This window comes from Oryctolagus cuniculus, chromosome 4 (assembly GCF_051225735.1).
Source record: "Oryctolagus cuniculus isolate XC-2025 breed Fujian yellow rabbit chromosome 4, ASM5122573v1, whole genome shotgun sequence".
Lineage (NCBI taxonomy): Eukaryota > Metazoa > Chordata > Mammalia > Lagomorpha > Leporidae > Oryctolagus > Oryctolagus cuniculus.
In genome coordinates, this window is record NC_142870.1 from 72,246,391 (window position 1) to 72,266,066 (window position 19,676).

General features: G+C 39.4%; 1 protein-coding gene across 2 annotated transcripts in view; it reads right to left on the bottom strand.

Moving 5' to 3' along the window:
* LSAMP (limbic system associated membrane protein) overlaps nucleotides 1-19,676 on the bottom strand; it is a 662,038-nt gene that overhangs the window by 275,868 nt on the left and 366,494 nt on the right. The gene's annotated exons all lie outside the window — the stretch shown is intronic.

Consider the following 19,676-nt stretch of genomic DNA (forward strand, 5'->3'; position numbering starts at 1 on the left):
GAAAGCACAACATTGCAGTGAAAATGAGAATGCAAATCAAATAAATTAGAAAGCAATGCATGAAAAGTTAAAAATACATGTTTCACTTTGAAAAATCAGATTGCTAAAAAATATTCAACATTGAAAACTGTGTCAATGCATTTATATTTATTGGAAACTGTTTATTAATTATTGCCAAGTATCAGGAAAGAAAACATGTTTTAAAAATAATCATGGCAATTTATGGAACAAAGCCAGAGGTTAACTTTACAATAGGTCTTCAACTAGGTGTCTATAACAGAAGGAACCTTTTCTTCAAAAGACATGACACTCTATCAAATATATGATGCTGCCTCCAACCCCGTTTTCTCCAAGCTTCTGTTTTATTCCTCCTCCTCACACACACACACACACACACATCCACACTGTGAAGCACTCTTTAATGTGTTGCTACTTGCTTTGCATTTTGCTGTTTCTTTAACCAAACTCCAGGCAAGCACAATGAATGAATGGTGATGTGCAGGAATGAATTATTGAATCTTCTTCCTTTTATGGGCTATGTCACAGGACAAGGGATTCTAACGGAAACCAGGATTTTGTTAAAGCCAACTTCGTTAATGATTCCTCAAGGGATAACATCCTCCTCTGTGATATCACATGCCTTTGGAGTTTCCCATCCAAGAGAAACATGAAAACCAAATAACTTTATCCTGCTATGGAGAACCAAGTTGATGAGTTATTTAAAAATTTTTCTTAGCATGAAACAAGCAGTAAAGCATAGCTCAGATGTGGCGAGCATTTTTTCTAAAGTATATAAAAAAATGGAAAAATATCTAATATGAATATTCATTGAGCACCTACTGTATGCCAGGCCACCTTGTTAAAAACTTTAGATTACATTTTTTTTGAATATCTACACATATGCACACACAAACTATAAAAGTGTTACTGTTACATTGTCATTTTATAGAAAAGAAGGCCAAACACAAAAGGTAATACAGGTGCCAGTGCTATGGCGCAGTGGGTTAATGCCCTGGCCTGAAGTGCTGGCATCCCATATGGGTGCTGGTTCGAGACCCGGCTGCTCCACTTCTGATGCAGCTCTCTGCTATGGCCTGGGAAAGCAGTAGATGATCCAAGTCCTTAGTCCCCTGCGCCCGTGTGGGAGATCCAGAGGAGGCTCCTGGCTCCTGGCTTTGGATCGGCACATCTCTGGCCATTGCAGCCATCTGGGAAGTGAGTCATCTTCCTCCCCTCCCCTCCCCTCCCTTTCTGTAACACTGACTTTCAAATAAATAAATAAATCTTTAAAAAATGGTAATATAATATACACTGAATCACATAGCTAGTAAATGAATCAACCTGAAATATAATTCATATAGTCTAACCTCAGAACTTAGGGTCTTAACCCTCTATGTATTAAACCTTACAGCTAGGTTTAGGATTTTAGCAAATCCATGGTCTAATGTTCTAAATATAAAGTTCAAGGGAATACAAAATACTAATGGTAATGTTTGGAAAGTATTTATCATTTATGAATTCTTTTTTTTTTTTTTTTTGACGGGCAGAGTTAGTGAGAGAGAGAGACAGAGAGAAAGGTCTTCTTTCCGTTGGTTCACCCCCAAGTGGCTGCTATGGCGGGCACGCTGTGTCGATCCAAAGCCAGGAGCCAGGTGCTTCCTCCTGGTCTCCCATGTGGGTGCAGGGCCCAAGCACTTGGGCCATCCTCCACTGCCTTCCCGGGCCACAGCAGAGAGCTGGACTGGAAGAGGAGCAACCGGGACAGAACCGGCGCCCCAACCGGGACTAGAACCCGGAGTACCGGTGCCGCAGTTGGAGGATTAGCCTAGAGAGCCGCGGCGCCGGCCATATGAATTCATTTTTAAAATGGACATGTACCTGATATTAAGAGTGAGGTTCATCATTGGTATTTTGTTGGATGTTATTTAGAGAATGATGCTCCCTTTTAAGGAAATATTTCCCGTGAACATGGAGACAGCATTTACTTTGGAATTTGTGCCTGAAGCAGCCAGGGGAATAGCTGTTCACTCAGATTATCTGAGCAGTACGCTGAAAGTCAGTCCACTCATGCTCATAGCAAGTCAAATTAGATGAGAAAATTATGATACTTTTAAAGTAAGTATATTTAAATAGACATGTTAATAAAATTATTATATACATATCATTTCATGAGATAGATATATCTCAAATACAATTGCATCTCTCTAGTGTTTTAACGCTATATTTTCAGTTTTGTTTTCCATATTTGGTCAATATTGATGATAATTATATGCTATAGAAGCGTAGACAATCTAAATGCTTTTCCATTGACTGCACTCTATCAGCAGTTACACTTTTCATCCATACAGATGGGCCCCAGGAATCACCTCGCAGTCAGCACTTATAGCATAAACTGGTTTTGTTATCATAATGAAGTCATTCTTCCACTCTATTCTCAGGTTCTTAAACTATAAAATACAGACTATAGTACCTAACACCACACATTTCACAGGTACGCAGCAAATACTTTGTCACAACTATGTCTCCAGATGGTGATTTCTCTGCCAACTCGAATTAAATACACCCAAGAGAACTATTCACAACCTTTCCTTTATATTCCTCTGTGTCTACAGAAGCAGCACATTAGGAAAACAAGCAAATAAACAAAAATGACTTTGGAAGCAGATGGACCTGAGTTTGAATCCTGGCAATGTCATGTTTGTGCAAACTTGGGTGAGTTACTTATTTTTTTCTGTCTCTATTATCTTACCTATAATAGGGCTAGAAATATGCACTATATTAGAGATAATGAATGTGAGTGGCTTGGACAGATAATACTAGCTTACTTTGTTTGGGCTTCAAAACGAAGTACTACAGGACAGGGTGACTTACAAACAGCATAAACTTATTTCTCACAGTTCTGGAACTGAGAAGTCCAAGATCCAGCACATCCTGCAGCTGCTGAGCACCCACTTCCTGACTCACAGAAGGCTGACCATGTCCTCACCTTGTGAAAGGGAGAAGGGAGCAGTCTGGGGCCCATTCCCAAGGGACCCAATCTTCTGCACAAGGGCAGAGCCCGGCTGCCTCCGTGGTTGTAAACCAGTCTTTGCTGTTTGTAGAGGAGCACATTTCTTACCCATTCCCCCATTAAAGAGACGCTTCCATGGATTTGGGGCGACCCCAGGTTTGCCCATATCCACACACTGGGAACCAGGTTCCACCATGTGGATTTAGGGTAAGCAGGCCCTTCAAACCTGGAGCTACTCCTGCACCACAGTCGAAACACTTTATGGAAGAAACTGTTGATTTTCTTTTCAAACTCTTTATCATTAGTGAGACAAAATTTGAATATTTCTTCCGGATGTTATCATCATTTTCCATGGAAACATTTTCCTGTCTTTCTTAAACATTAGAAATCTTGCCCAGGCACCTTTTACTAGAACTACTATTTTCTAGCAACTGCCTTTGAAAACCCTAATTCAGAATTCTTCTATCACTGAAGAACCTACACATCAGTTTTCCCAAGTTAACATCCTCAACCGACCTTAAGAAATTATCAATTTCATAGCAAATAAAGACTAGACTTATCATCCACCTGATATTTGTTACATGACAACACTTGCTCTAATCTCCTCCTATTTATTTTCCCCTCTCCCTTTCCTAAGATCACTCCATTCCCACATATTCATTGTTTGTACAAAACTCTTACAGCCTTAAGCTACATTCTTCACATCCTTTTCATCTAAGCACCACTCCCTCTATTTTCTTTCTGCCCAAGAAGTATTCCATATTTAATCTTCTACACTACTGTGGAAAGCATACCTGTTCCAGACTCCCTGTGATATTACTAATTAGAAAGAGAAGCCACAGCTGAGAATTTGATATATTTGAATTTGTATAGCAATTCTTACCTTCTTAAGTCTTTTCCCACATAGGAGGAAATATCAGTGTGTCTCTTTTTTTTTTTTTTTTTTTTTTTTTTTTTTTTTTTTTTTTTTTGACAGGCAGAGTGGACAGTGAGAGAGAGACAGAGAGAAAGGTCTTCCTTTGCCGCTGGTTCACCCTCCAATGGCCGCCGCTGCAGCCGGCGCACCGCGCTGATCCTGGCAGGAGCCAGGAGCCAGGTGCTTTTCCTGGTCTCCCATGGGGTGCAGGGCCCAAGCACCTGGGCCATCCTCCACTGCACTCCCTGGCCATAGCAGAGAGCTGGCCTGGAAGAGGGGCAACCGGGACAGAATCCGGCGCCCCGACCGGGACTAGAACCCGGTGTGCCGGCGCCGCAAGGTGGAGGATTAGCCTATTGAGCCACGGCGCCGGCTAGTGTGTCTCTTTAATGAGAAAATTTCTCAATTCCTATTTCAGGCTTCAAGTTGACTAAACAGGAGGGTATTCCTGTAATGTCTTCCTTTCTATCTCCATATCATGCCTTCCTATCTGAGTGTGCCCCCTCCTACAGAACACATAATGTGTCTGCCTTAAATGGTAGCTCATGCATAGAGATGCATCAAAAATATTACTCAATTTGATGAGGAGGGAGTTTAACAAAACAGTGGCATTATGGGCTAAACTGCAAAACACAAAAACTTAAAGTTCATATTTTACCCAAACCAATTCTACTATCTAATGTCCAGGGCTACTCAAGCAGCAAGGATACACAGCTTATACACTCTGCTGTGAAACGTAGACCTCATGCCACAGCCATGGTACACAAATATGCAAATCATAGATGTATACAGAAATAGCCTCTTTTTTTTTTTTTTTTTTTTTTTGACAGGCAGAGTGGACAGTGAGAGAGAGAGACAGAGAGAAAGGAGAAAGGTCTTCCTTTTGCCGTTGGTTCACCCTCCCATGGCCGCTGTGGCCGGCGCGCTGCGGCCGGCGCACTGCGCTGATCCGAAGCCAGGAGCCAGGTGCTTCTCCTGGTCTCCCATGGGGTGCAGCGCCCAAGGACTTGGGCCATCCTCCACTGCACTCCCTGGCCACAGCAGAGAGCTGGCCTGGAAGAGGGGCAACCGGGACAGAATCCGGTGCCCCGACCGGGACTAGAACCCGGTGTGCCGGCGCTGCAAGGCGGAGGATTAGCTTATTGAGCCACGGCGCCGGCCAGAAATAGCCTTCTAAAGGAGAACACCAGCTGTCATGGACAGCAACATCACTCTGAGGACTTGGCATTGGTGGTTTGGCAAATACCCCCAGTTGTTGGCCCATCAATCAGGGGCCGTTTGGCTGAGCAGCATTGTTGAACAGGGTTTCCCCCTGATTAACTCAGTTAAAGGACAATTTTAAGGCAATGAAATAAACTGCTACATATTTGATTTAAGTGTCTGATATAAGGAGTTTATTCTTCATCTCTAGACATACATATTACTGTATCTTACCGTCCTTTCAAAAGAAAATTTGCAACTTCCTAAACAACACAAAACAAAAGTATCTAGTTAATGTTTTACTATGCTTTATTTAAGAACTACTAGAAAGAGTCTGCTAAGATATAGGTGATGAGAAATGTGCAGAATTTAGTTTGTTCATTTGTTTTTCAGAGATTACTAAAGATTTTTAGCCCTCAAGTTGGCACAAGTGATTATGAAATGGAAATGGAATGGGGGGAAGGATGAAAATATAGGTGGGATATGGGCAAACCTGGGGTCGCCCCAAATCCATGGAAGCGTCTCTTTAATGGGGGAATGGGTAAGAAATGTTCTCCTCTACAAACAGCAAAGAATGGTTTACAACCATGGAGGCATCCTGAGAGGAGTAAATATGTCATCGATTTTAAACAGCAGTATTATCCAGCAGAGAACAGATCAATGAGAGTTGCATAGGTTTTCAGATGCTTCAGGATATTAAAGAATGATCCCATTTCCCCTTCCATAAACCCTTCCATCCAAAAGAGTAATTTAAAGTATGCCATAAATCATTATCTACTCAGCAACCAATCAGCATTCAGGAAAGTTATTTCTACCCCTACTCTTCCTTGGAACAACCTGAAATGCTCTCACTTTTGCTAACTTGTAGGCCTGCTACAGCTTTTCTGATTGGATCCATACAGAAAATAATGAATTTTCTTTCAGATTTAATATAGCAAACACTAGCAGAGAACACTGATATATTTTCTTTAGAAAACTTGAAGTACTCAATGATTATTAGTTGGGTAATAGTCATTACATTGTAAACTAGTTGATAAGATTTATTGGTTTTCAAAGATAGAATGAACAGAGTACAGATAATTACAGAGATTTGTTCCATCCTCACAAAGAAAGAGGGATGGAGAATCATAATGAATAAAAATGAAGATTTTCATCACTGGTCTCTGCATTCTTTTAATATGACCCACTTCCCATGTAAATCTGTATGCTACTGATAGAAACTAAGACTATTCATTCATTACTAAGAATTTTCTGAGTGTTCCACGTTCTGAAGTTCTGTGTGGATTCAGAGAGAAGCTAGGTACATTCTATGAACTCCTGAGCAAGCAGTAGTAGAGGATGTAAGTTGTGTCACAAAATAACTATGTCATAAAATGCACCACTGGGGGCCTGCACTGTGGCGTAGCAGGTAAAGCCACCAGCTGCTGTGCTGGCATCTCATATGGGCTCCCATTTAAGTTCTGGCTGCTCCACTTGTGATCCAGCTCTCTGCTATGGCCTGGGAAAGCAGTAAAAGATGGCCCAAGTCCCTGGGCCCCTGCACCCACATGGGGGGCGCAGAAGAAGCGCCTGGCTCCTGGTTTCAGATTGGCACAGCTCTGGCCATTGCGGCCAATTGAGGAGTGAACCAGAGGATGGAAGACCTCTCTCTCTCTCTCTCTCTGTGTGTGTGTGTGTGTATGTGTGTGTAACTCTGACTTTCAAATAAATAAATAAATCTTTTTTTAAAAAGTGCACCATTGTATGTATGTTTTGAGAGGAAGACAAAGAGAGAAAGAGAGAGAGAGATCTGTTTCTGCTGTCAAAAAAGAAAGAATTTGCTTATGGATACTAAACCAAGTAAGTCATGATAGAGAAATGACTTTATACACAATGTGCTGGGTGATACTTTTAAAACTCCAGTAGGAACTTACTGTCACTGCCCAGATTGAACTTTCCATCACACTTAGAATATTCACCCACTCCAGAAAAGAAGCAAACCAAGAACCCAAACCAAAACCCTCACAAGCCGGCAGGGCTCCATATAACTCATCAGCCTCCTCTTGTTTCCCATCCTTCTGTTCCCACTGTGATCCAGATCAAAGCCAGGCCCCTTTCCTATGCTCCATTTCTGTCTGGAATCCTGTTTCTCATGCTCCTAAACAGAACTATCTTCACAGTCTGGGGCAAGAGTTTGATTATCTAGGATAAAGGGTATGTGTATAGGGAACAGTAAGTCTGGAACAATATATTGGGGAAAAAATCACTCAGGGCCAGGCAATTCTGTGTGAGCAAGACTATCATTATTATGACCACAAGACACATTTTGAGAGCAAGTTAACATCAGAGCTGTATTTCACAAATATCTCGACGTGGTGGTCAAGATGGATAAGAATGCATAAAAGTGAGACTAAGATATAGCAGTTTTCTTGAAAAAAAAAATCTGAAAAAGAAGTAATAAGCTCCCAAATTACAGAATGCAGAAGATAGGGTTTATGAAAATATAATCACTGATGAAAAGCAAAGATAGATGGAATGAAAGAGATAGAAATAAGCCTGCTTTCAGGAAGTTGAATTGTGCCATTATCAGAAATATGGAAATCAGAAGAAAAAGAAAGATATGCTTCGGTGGCAAAGATTAATTTTGACTTGAGTATAATAAACACAAGGTGGCTGATAGAAAGAAAGAAATGCTGTTAAGGTAATTCTGAGATAGAATCCAGGAAAATAAAGAACAAGGCCAGTAGTGGAGACGTGAAATCAAACTACACAGATGTTACAGTTAAGATGAGGTACCAGTGGACAAATCTGAAAAGAAAGAACAGCCTCGATGAAACACAGAAATATGAAGACCAAGCCACTAATGGCAACTAAGTTGACATAGTCTGAGACTGAAGGACCTTAAGGACAGTACATTATTTCAGGAAATAAAGAGAAAGGGTATTGCAATAAAAGGTAGGGGGGAGTGCTGATCATGTATTTAGAAGTCAAAGACAATGACATGAGAAAATTGTCCCTTTCAAAAGAGAGAGAAAGTAGGAAGTTGCAGTAAGAAATAAGGAAAAACTAAGAGAAGTTATTTAAAGCAATTGAGTCAAAAATCACCAAGTGGTAAGTGGAAAAATTTACAGAAAACATGAGGACCTGAGGTTAGCATGACTATTTTGTAGGGTACTCAGTAAAACATTATGATATCCCATTTCCCAGTAACATTTAGCATCCTTTAAATCAGAGAAGAAAATAAACTACTGGAGTGACTCATGGTTAGAGATTGGAGAGGCTGAAACAAGGTGCCAGTAACTAGGCCTGTGGAATTTCAGGCTGTGGACTCCAGCCGGGGTAGTCAAGCAGATGAGGCCAGTGCATGCTTAAGAAATTTCCAAGAGATATTGATAGGGGAGGGTTTCACTTGTGTTTTTTCTTAAATTATAAATTTATGCAGGAAACTGTTTATATTTGCAATTTTACTTCAGCTGAGAGAATTGAAAATATCCAGCCCACACAAAATCTCTGTTTTCATTCCTCCTCCTCAAAAATTTGTAGTGTGTGTGCATGCATGCATGCAATATTATCTTCGTAACATCTCTTTTAAAAAGAATATATCTTTACAAGGCATAATAACCTAATGTATTAATAACATTAAACATAACTTTTTAGCTTCTTCCATGAAAAACAAAAGGAGAGAAGAAATGAACAATCACATGAGGGAATGAAGGAGGCTGGAGGAAAAAATAAATAAGAAAAATAAGAGGGAGGAAGACACTAAAGAAAACTTTTCTCTGTGGAAACTTCTTAAAGTTTACCCTTTTAATAATCATAAATATTATTTCAACAATTCTTATTGCTATCCTCCAGACATAACATGCATATTCACAGTAAGTTTTAGGAACTAAATAATATAAAACTTTACTTGTAGAGCCAACACCCCAAAACATTGCAAGAATCATTTTGACATATTTCATTATTTTTCCCCAATGGATGTATGAGTGCATATGATATGTATATTGATCAAAGTCAACATAATTGAGGTGATAGATCACATTGTTTTGTAAACTGCCAGTTCACTTGGCCATATATTGGAAATACTTTTATCATTTAATAAAATGTTCTGTAAATATGACAGTTAATGTTTGCTTAGATGAATAATTCAGTTTTATGTGGAAGGAATAGATAACATCTTTGGCCATCTTGCATGGAAAAGGACCATACTGCAACTCACATCACTGGGAAGACTACAAAAAGAGGATTATGACAAAACATCATCTGAGGAAGGCGTGACTATTGCTGAACCTGAACTTGAGATGTCATAGCTTTCACACCACCAGCAATGTCCTGAATGAAGACCTGATTGAAACATGAGTGACACAATCACTCCCCTATAAACTGATTGCTACAGGTGCCACCAATTACCTGATTAGATTCTCATTGGTTCTGAGTTTCCTGTAGCAATAATTAATCTGTCTGGGGCAGGTATACCGGAATTCTGAGGCCTGCATCTCATGTGCAAGTCTTAAGGACATCTGGATTTTATTTTTGCTTTTATGCTGGGAGAGATGGTCTGAAACCCAATGATATTGACAAGGAGAGAAATTCCCAAACATAGGGAGGAGGTTTGAAGAGTGTGCAGCCAGCATAATGTCATTATAATTGCAGTTCTTATGAAATGGACCTTATTTAACTTTCTAATTTCTTATTCTGAATATTCAGGATATTTTCCATAATTTTCCTTAAAAGTAATTCTGCAAGGACCCCTTTGCATAAAAATCCATGTTTGCATTTCAGATGATTTTCTTTCTACACTTTCAAAGAAGTGGGATTACCAAGTCACATGACAGAACTGCACTTTAAAACTTTGATAGACAGCCCTATCTTTCTCTAGAGAAAGTTTCCACTAATTTACACTCCCAACAGGGAGACCTAAAAGTGTCATTTTTCTTATTGACTTGGAAGTTCTGGTTAGTCTCCTTTGATTAACCCCTTCTCAGTATTTCTAGTTTTAAAAAAATAGTAATTATTGTGTTTGATATCCTTGATTGCTAGTAAGCCTCTATTAGTTTCCCATGTCTGCTCTCTCCATGTGTTCTTTTGCAAATTGGCAATGTAGTCTTCTGACAAATTTTAGTCACATTTCGTTATCAATTTATCTATATTTTATTTACTGATCTGTTGAAATCTATTCATATAGTAATGGTATGAAAGCTTTAAGTGTTACCAATTTTGTATTTCAATCATTTTATCACTTCCACTTTATGTATTTGTATGTGTGTAGTCAAATTCTTTATGTTTTGTTCACTTACTTTTATGCAGAGAAAGCCTTTCTCACTCTGCCGAGCCATATATTTATTGATTCCTGAAGACTTTTCCATAGTCTTACTTTTAAATCTTTAATAGATATGATACTAATTTTGAATTGCTTGGTGAAAATATAACTAGTTTTTTTCTTTAACTTATTCCATAATGTTTGCTAAATAATCATACTTACTCCAGGATTTTAAATAAATCTGTAGCATATGTGTATCATTTGCTATATGTGGTGGTGTTTTGGTTCTTTCATTTAGATCTACTTGATAATTCTTAAATAAAAAATATACAGTTTGGGGCAGGAATCTGACACAGCAGTTAAGTCACTACTTGGTGACCATATTCTGTATTGGGGCACCTGGGTTCAAGTCCCAATCCTGCTACTAATTCCAGCTTCCTAATAACGCACACACAGGAAGGCAGCAAATTTTAGCTAACACATTTGGATCCTTGTCACCCACATGGGAGACCTGGATGGAGTTCCTGGCACTTGACTTTCGCCTGGCCCAGTTCCCACTACTGTACCCATTTGGAGAGTGAATCAATGGATGGAATCTGTGTGTCTGTCTCTCTGACCCCATCTCTCCTTCTCTGCCTTTCAAATAGAATAAAAGTGAATAAAATTTTTAAAATACATGTGGACTGTTTTGATTATTTTATCTTCATAAAATAAGTAGAAATCTTCCCCCCAGTAAAAGTATTATGTTTTTTTTTTTTTGACAGGCAGAGTGGACAGTGAGAGAGAGAGACAGAGAGAAAGGCCGGCGCACCTCGCTGATCCGATGGCAGGAGCCAGGAGCCAGGTGCTTTTCCTGGTCTCCCATGGGGTGCAGGGCCCAAGCACCTGGGCCATCCTCCACTGCACTCCCTGGCCACAGCAGAGAGCTGGCCTGGAAGAGGGGCAACCGGGACAGAATCCGGCGCCCCGACCGGGACTAGAACCCGGTGTGCCGGCGCCGCTAGGCGGAGGATTAGCCTAGTGAGCCGCGGCGCCGGCCTAGTATTATGTATTTTTGAAGGAGGCTATATAGAGCCATTCTTCATGATTAATTTGATAAATTCAGTAAAATTTCAACAAAAAAATTCCCCAAAGTGATTTTGAGGTATATTAAAAAATTCTGTTTTTCTTAAGATAATCTGTCCTCTTTATTTATTTATTTGACAGAGAGAAAATAGACAGAAACAGACAGATGGACAGACAGAGCCCCCTTCCAGTGGATCACTCCTCAATTTCTCACCACAGCTGTGACTAGACTGGGTTGAAGCCAGGAGCACAGGAACTCAATCGAGCTCTCCAAGTGAATAATGGGAACCAAAATACTTGAGCCATCTTGCTGCCTCCAGGATTTGCACTGACAGTGGGCTGGAATTAGGAACTGAAGCCAGGCACTCCAACCTGGCATGTGGGAATTTTAATCACTAAGCTACTTGCCTAATCCATTTTCCATTTTTAACAAATTTGCAACTTTAATGTTATTTGGGTTGCCAATCAAAAATTATTCCATTCCATTAGAAAAAGACAACTAAAACAAACAAAAAAGGATATTTTTTATTCTCTCATTTTATACATTTAGGTACTCTATTGTTTATACTTCATTATTAAATATTTTTGTTTTTGCAGTTTTGTGAATGATTATGTTTTAGAATATTTTATGTTTATTATAACTAAATGTAAAACCTATTTATTTATGTATTTCTTCTGATTTTTATGACCTGGACATTTATGAAGATTAGAGGAAATCTCTCTATAGAATATCCTTCATATGAGTGTGTCCCTGTCTTTTTATGACTAAATTTTAAAGATATTTGAAAGGTCGATATCAATATTTTAATGGTTAAGGTAAAAATCTCTGTGTAAAAAAAGTAGCAGATGTGTGAATAGCCACAAACAATATTTGTAAAAATAACTTGTCACATGCCAGATGTAATTAAAATACCAAGCAGATGCAGATCCAATGTGGAATAAATCTTCACACCCATCTTCCTAACAACCCCCAAAATTCTGGTCACAAGCTATTAAAATTCTTTTTTTTTTCAGGATTTTATTCAGTGAGAGAAATGCACAGGAAAATGAGGGCTTTAATCAGGGGAGAAAGAGATCTAGAAGCTAAGTTGGGTCCATATCAGACAGAGGGCAGGCCATGAGCGAGCCACGTGTAGCAAGTATGCAGGCATGCAGGCAGGAAAGCAGAGGCAGGGCGGAGGCCAATGGGCTAAGTGCCCCAAGGTGTGGGGCAACAAGGTCCAACAAGGGTGCAAAACCAAAAAAGGGAGGGGCCCACCATGCTCCAGGCCTTTTATCTACTCTCAAAGGGGAGTGGTTACATAGTCTGATTGGCAGGTGGGCATCCAGGTGAGATCAGGTAGGGGCATGAGATCACACAGGGGGTGTGGTCTCCAGCTTCAAATCTAATCAATTTGATCCTATCTGCCTGCCTATATTATTCCCCTCTCAGACTGCAGACCTTAATCTTAAGGGATGTTGAAGGGCATAGAATCATCGTATCTCCTATAGCTGCTTCCTGCTTATTAGGGGCTTAGCACAGGCCCTGCCTGCCTGAGGTCTGGAATTCTCTGCCTATCTCATCTAATGAATTTGCTTTATGAGCTGGAGAATTTTCAGTTACTGTCAATGTCAGTGTCCCCTGCACGGTCAGTTATTCTTAGAAGTTGCTGAGTTCTGAAACATAATTCTTAAAGGTGCAATGAGTCAAGATTTGAAAATAGCTGAACTTTCATTCATCATAGTTCTGATGTAGTTTTGTTCCTTACATGAAGTCTAGGGTCTTACACTAAGTCTCTCCTGATGCCACTATTAGTACTAAGATAAATTTGTCTCTTCCATTATTTTCTCTCCTCTTCAAGAAGTATGAATGCAGTTTAGAAAGCATGAGAATGTAAATGCTTCATGCAATATAATAACTGAAATGTGGACTACAGATACATAGATTTGAAGATAAAAGTTATGAGTGGACAGGATTGATTCTGGTAAAACATGAAGTCTTTTCAAACTGGAGAATATCAAGTGAACATTATGTGAACTAATATTCGCAAATATGTTAGCACTGAAGTTTCACTTTTCCACTTTCCATTAGCTGTCCAGTTGCTGATGTGGTCGGCGCGTGTCTCAACTGTGAACCTGATCTATTAACAGTCAATCAAGAGGTTGTTGTCAAAAAAATTAAGCTCAAGTGTAGGAAAATTAAGATTCAGTGTAGAAAATCAGAATGAGAATTCCAGATAAGCATTAAGATTTTCAATAATCAATAGAATAAACCCACAGAGGAAATATAATTATGAATATTTTAAATTCTTATTTCTTTAAAATGTTTCAAAATTGAAAAGAGCTACAGACTAAATTCAAGTACAGTGCACTGATGAATATTTTGTACAGAATTTACAAACAATGTTCAACTACTGAAAAAATAATTAGTGCAACATGATGCTTATTAAGGAAGGAAAGGAAGAATGATAAAAAGGAAAGGAATATGAAAGCAGTAAATAAAGAAGAAGAGAGAGATGAGGTAGGAAAAAAAGGAGACCCTTTTGAAGATTCAGGTAATTGATTTGGGTCAGGATTGTGAAACGGGCTTCTAAAAATTTAAATCCCAAGTTGTGTGTTTGGTCTCGTGACTATGATGCTGGGAAGACAAACACTTGATGTTCTCCCTTACATGTGGGAGCTAACATTTAAAAAGAAACAAAGACCCTCAAAGAGAAAAAAGAAAGAAATGCCCACGTATATCAATTTTGCTACAAATACAGTGTTTTTCTTCAAACTTTATTTTAAATACTTGTGAAAATAATGGATAGTAATTATACACTACCATAGTTTTAATGATTTTGTTTCCATTTTAAAATTTACTTTATATGAATGAAGTTGAATATCTTTTCATTTGATTGTTATTTATAGCCCTTGCCCATTTTCCTGCTGGTCTTTTTACTTTTTATTTCTTGAACTCTTTATTTAGTAGAGCCATGAAGCCTTTGGCTATAATATAAACTAAGAATATATTATCTCTGCCGGCGCTGCGGCTCACTAGGCTAATCCTCTGCCTGTGGCGCCAGCACCCCTGGTTCTAGTCCCGGTCGGGGTGCCAGATTCTGTTCCAGTTGCCCCTCTTCCAGTCCAGCTCTCTGCTGTGGCCTGGGAGTGCAGTGGAGGATGGCCCAGGTCCTTGCACCCTGCACCCGCATGGGAGACCAGGAGGAAGCACCTGGCTCCTGGCTTCAGATCAGTGCAGTGCACTGGCTGCAGCGGCCACTGAAGGGTGAACCAATGGAAGGAAGACCTTTCTCTCTGTCTCTCTCTCTCACTGTCTAACTCTGCCTGTCAAAAAAATAAAATAAAAGAATATATTATCTCAAAAAATAATAAATAAAATGTTAAACTTAACAAAGGAAAAAAGAAAAAAAAAAAAAGATGCGGCCTCAGATGCCCTTGTCCCATATGGGAGTACCTGAGTTCATTTTTCTGCTCTGCTCCCAATGCCAACTTCCTGCCAATGCAGCCTTTGGGAAGCAAAGTAGTTGGTTCCCTGGCACCCATATGGAAGACCTGGATAGAGTTTCTGGCTCCCAGCTTAGACCTGGCTTGGACTATATTGTTGTGGGCAAATGCAGAATGATGGGAGTGTCCTCTCTCCCTCTCTCTCTGTCTCTCCTCTCTTAAATAAATTACAAATAAGTAAATATTGAAATTCTAGAAAAAGTAAGTTCTAAACTAATCTTCATGACAAAAATTAATGTTTCCCAACATTCGAGTTTTCAATATATTTTTTTAAGATTTTATTTACTTATTTGAGAGGTAGAGTTAGAGACAGAAAGGTCTTCCGTCTGCTGGTTCACTCCCCAAATGGCCACGATACCAGAGCTGAGCAGATCCAAAGCCAGGAGCCAGGAGCTTCTTCAGGGTCTTCCATGCGGGTGCAGGAGCCCAAGCACTTAGGCTATTTTTCCATTGCTTTCCCAGGCCATAAGCAGAGAGCTGGACTGGAAGAGGAGCAGGCAAAACATGAACTGACCGGCATCCATATGGGACGTCAGCACCTCAGGCCAGGGCTTTAACCTGCTGTGCCACAGCGCCAGCCCCAAAATGCTAGCACTTAAGCAGAAAGACCAAGGGTCAGTGTTGTGGCCTAGTGGGCAAATGGGTGCCTGTTCCATATCCCAGCTGCTCCACTTCCAATCCAGCTCCAAGCTAAGGACCTGGGAAAAGCAGCAGAGGCTGATCAAGAGTTTGGTTCCCTGCCTTCCATGTGGGAGACCTGGTTCCTGGCTTCGGCCTTGCGCAGCCCTGGTCATTGTGGCCATCTGGGGATTGAACCAGCAGATGGAAGATTTCTCTCTCTCTCTCTCTATCTATCTCTGTTACTCTTTCAAATAAATAAATAAATATATAAGCCTTTTAAAAAATTTTAAAAAGACCAAACATGTTTGTATTTCAAGGAGTTCCATTATCATATTTTTCCACTACCATATTATTTTAATTCAGGTAATTATGCCACACTTTTTGTGACAAGTAATAGATGGCTTCCCACCAGCCTTGTGTGATTTGAGACATATGATGAGAAAAATTTCTGGAATTATCTTTAATACTATAGCATTGAATTAAATTGAACTATTTACTAAGAAATTCTTTTCAAAATTCCAAAATGTTAAAAAAATTATCTCAATTCTAGTATTTACAAATTAGGCAATTTTTAAAGCATTGTTAACCAAATTGGAATAGCATAAAAATAGAGGGAAAAAGTCTGTAAAGGATTCTAGTATGGGTAGCAACAGAAGAATTATTCAATACATATATTTAAATTACGATACAAGTTGTAAGCTATGGTAATTTAAAACTATGAATAACTGTTTAAAAATATTGCCATGTAATGATTTTCTTTGTATTAATATACTTATGGAGGTTCTTTTTTTTTTTTTTTTTTTTGACAGGCAGAATGGACAGTGAGAGAGAGAGACAGAGAGAAAGGTCTTCCTTTGCCGTTGGTTCACCCTCCAATGGCCGCCACGTCCGGCGCGTTGCGGCCGGCGCACTGCGCTGATCCGATGGCAGGAGCCGGGTACTTATCCTGGTCTCCCATGGGGTGCAGGGCCCAAGGACTTGGGCCATCCTCCACCGCACTCCCTGGCCATAGCAGAGAGCTGGCCTGGAAGAGGGGCAACCGGGACAGAATCTGGCGCCCTGACCGGGACTAGAATCCAGTGTGCTGGCGCCGCAAGGCGGAGGATTAGCCTAGTGAGCCTCGGCGCCAGCCCAGGAGGTTCTTAATGTTATATTTTAAACCAACATCCTAGTTCTTTGGAGCTGGCATTTAGCCTAGCTGTTACAATCCCCAATCCCATACTGAAGCCCCTGGGTTCAACATCTGGCTCTGGCTCCTGATTCCAGCTTCCTACTAATGCAGACCCCTTGTGAGGATTCATGAAACTGAGTGCCTGCCACCTATTTGGAGGAACTGATTGAGTTTCCAGCTTCAACCCTAGCTCAGCCCTGGCCACTGGGGGCATTTGGGAAGTGAACTAGTGTATATGAGTTATCACTCTTGCTCTTGGCTCTCTTTCTCTCTGCTTCTCAAATAAATAAATTAAATTTTAAAAGCAAATACCCTACTTTTAGAAGCCACTAGTCTCAAGATTCAATCCTATGAGATTAATACATTTTGATATATATGCAGGCTTATTTTATTTTGATTTTAACTTTTGCAAGACTCTAGTGCATGCTTTCCAGAGTTTTAGACATTATTTGATGCACTGCCATACAGGAGAATGAAGAAGCAGGAAGCAGTAAATCCCTCTCATTGATTATTTAGATCCCTAAAATAATAGTCCTGGACTTTTTTGTGTGTACATCTGAAACACCTGCAGAATATAATGCGTTTGCAAGTTCTGACTCCTTCCCCAGGGATTCTGATTCAATTGTTCTGGATGTGGTTCTCAGGAATCTGCATTTTGATAAATATGAACAACTAAAATGTTGAGTTTTCTGCAGATTAAGCAAGGATCTCACCTAGAGAAATACTGCTCTCATACAAGTGCAGCATAATCAGATAGGTCAGGAAATCACAGAAGGCAACCTTTGGATAAAACATAATGTTATTAATGGAAATAACGATGATATACTTTAATTGTTTTATTGTAGTGAAGGGAGATGCTTTCTTAATCTTTTATATTTTGCTCCATATAGAAGCTACTCTGGGAATCAAAAAATCTGATGTTAGATATGAGCCCCTCCATGCATAAAGTACCTCAAGTATTTGTTAATATTTGGGTAAGCTTGACTTCCCTGGTTATAATATTTAATATCAATAATCACAAGTGACCTCAAAGTTCACTGATGATTTGTGTATTTGCTGATGCAAAACCTTCACCTATGTACCTTTATGAGGAGGGTGTGTGTGTGTGGAGCTGTTATTTAGCCAAAGATTGAGTTTAGTGAACCGTGTAGTGTATTTATTTCAACAAAAGATATTTTATGTATAAAGACCCTTATGAACTGATAAAAACATACTTCCTCTATGAAAAATAATCAACAAAAGATAGAAAATATTGGGGATGTTGAAAAGCCACTAATGTGATAGGAATGCATACCAAAGGAAAGAAGGTGTCCAGGAAAGACAGGGTACAGGAGACAGGTCAGGGATTACAAACACTCATTCTTTTATAAAGTCGAGACTTTTGAAGAACAGAGCAGAATGCTACAACCAGTTTTTCAGCTTTGATCCTTGAAAATGGACAGTTTACAAAAAAAAAAGAGATTTCCTTACACAGGACTAAGCTAGGTTGGCAACTTTGGAGGGCCATGAACATTTAAGTATCTGTTAGCCTAATTGTTCTTTGTCTCATGTCCAGCAGGATTAGCTTTAGGAGTATTTGGGACACAATACTATCTGAAATTTAATTAAATTATTCAAGATTGCCCCCTCTTACAATTTTAAGACACACAGTTGTTTTAGAATGGTGGTTCTCCGAGTATGATCCCCATATCGGCAACAATGGCATCACCTGGGAACTTGTTATATACCAGTTCTCAGGCTCTCCACACAGCAACTACATTAGAGATTCTGAGGAGTTCCCACCAATCTGGAATTTAGCAAACCACGTATGGTTTGCTGATGCACATTGCATTTTCTACTCATTCTTAAAAAGGGTATGGAGCAAATGAAATGTGCTTCTGATCTAAGACTCTCTAGAGTACCACAGAAGTAAAGCTGAAGAGTGGACGCTAAGGAAAATAAAATTTGGAAAAATAAATGGATTGGAGGGACCCCAAATGGCAACTGAGATAACCTTCTGCAAGGACAACAGAGAATGCTTGAAAGCTGCCATGCAGACAAGAGTGAGCCTGAAGAAATGCTAAGGCAGTGGCTTGTTATCTTCATCGTTTTCATTATCACCATCCATTGCACAACAGCACATGGTCTCTAGATTTCAGGCTGAGGGTCTGCATGGATCATTTAACTTGATCCCTAAAATAAATTTAGGAGGATTTGAAATTTCAGTTTTATCTCTATTTTACATATGACAAAACTGAGCCTAACAGAAGTTCAGTGGTGTACCCCCAAGTTTGTTTAGACAGCAAGGAGGAAAGTGAGATTTGAATGAAGAATAGAATAGAGTGTTTGTTTAATAACTAGTTGAGTTGTATTTACAGAAACTATGGAGGGTGATAAAGGACAGGAAAAATCCCAAAGGCCTGCATAAGCCATTATAAATAAATACATGAATAAAATATATCAAAAGTTTAAGCAGAAAAATCATGAGTTGATTTTAATAAGTGGTCATTAGAAAAAATGTTCTAAGGGGACTTAGCTAAACTATCTCCCCTCCTTCTGCCATTGAATCAGGTATAACTTCTACTTTTTGTTTTGAAATGTGTGTTTCTGTCTGTTTATACTTGTGCTTTTGAGGGAACTGGTGAACTAATCCACTGACATATTTACATATCTATAGTTGTATTTACACATTTAAATGAGCTGCCTGAGAGCCACATTGTGCTGTCTCCTTTTATAGAGCTCCAGTACTCTACTCTATTACAAGAAAAGCATCCTGTGCTTTGACTATGATCGAACTTCGCAATCCAGTAGACATGCCTTTTACAATTAATAAAATGAAGCTGTCAGCCATTGCAAATGGACCTAGATAGAGGTCACATGACTAAACCACCCTTGCACCAGACAGTCTCTGATGTATTTTATTCCAGTTTCAATCTATTAATCAGAGTAGTTGGGAGAGCAGTAATTTAAATGCTGCAATAATCAATTC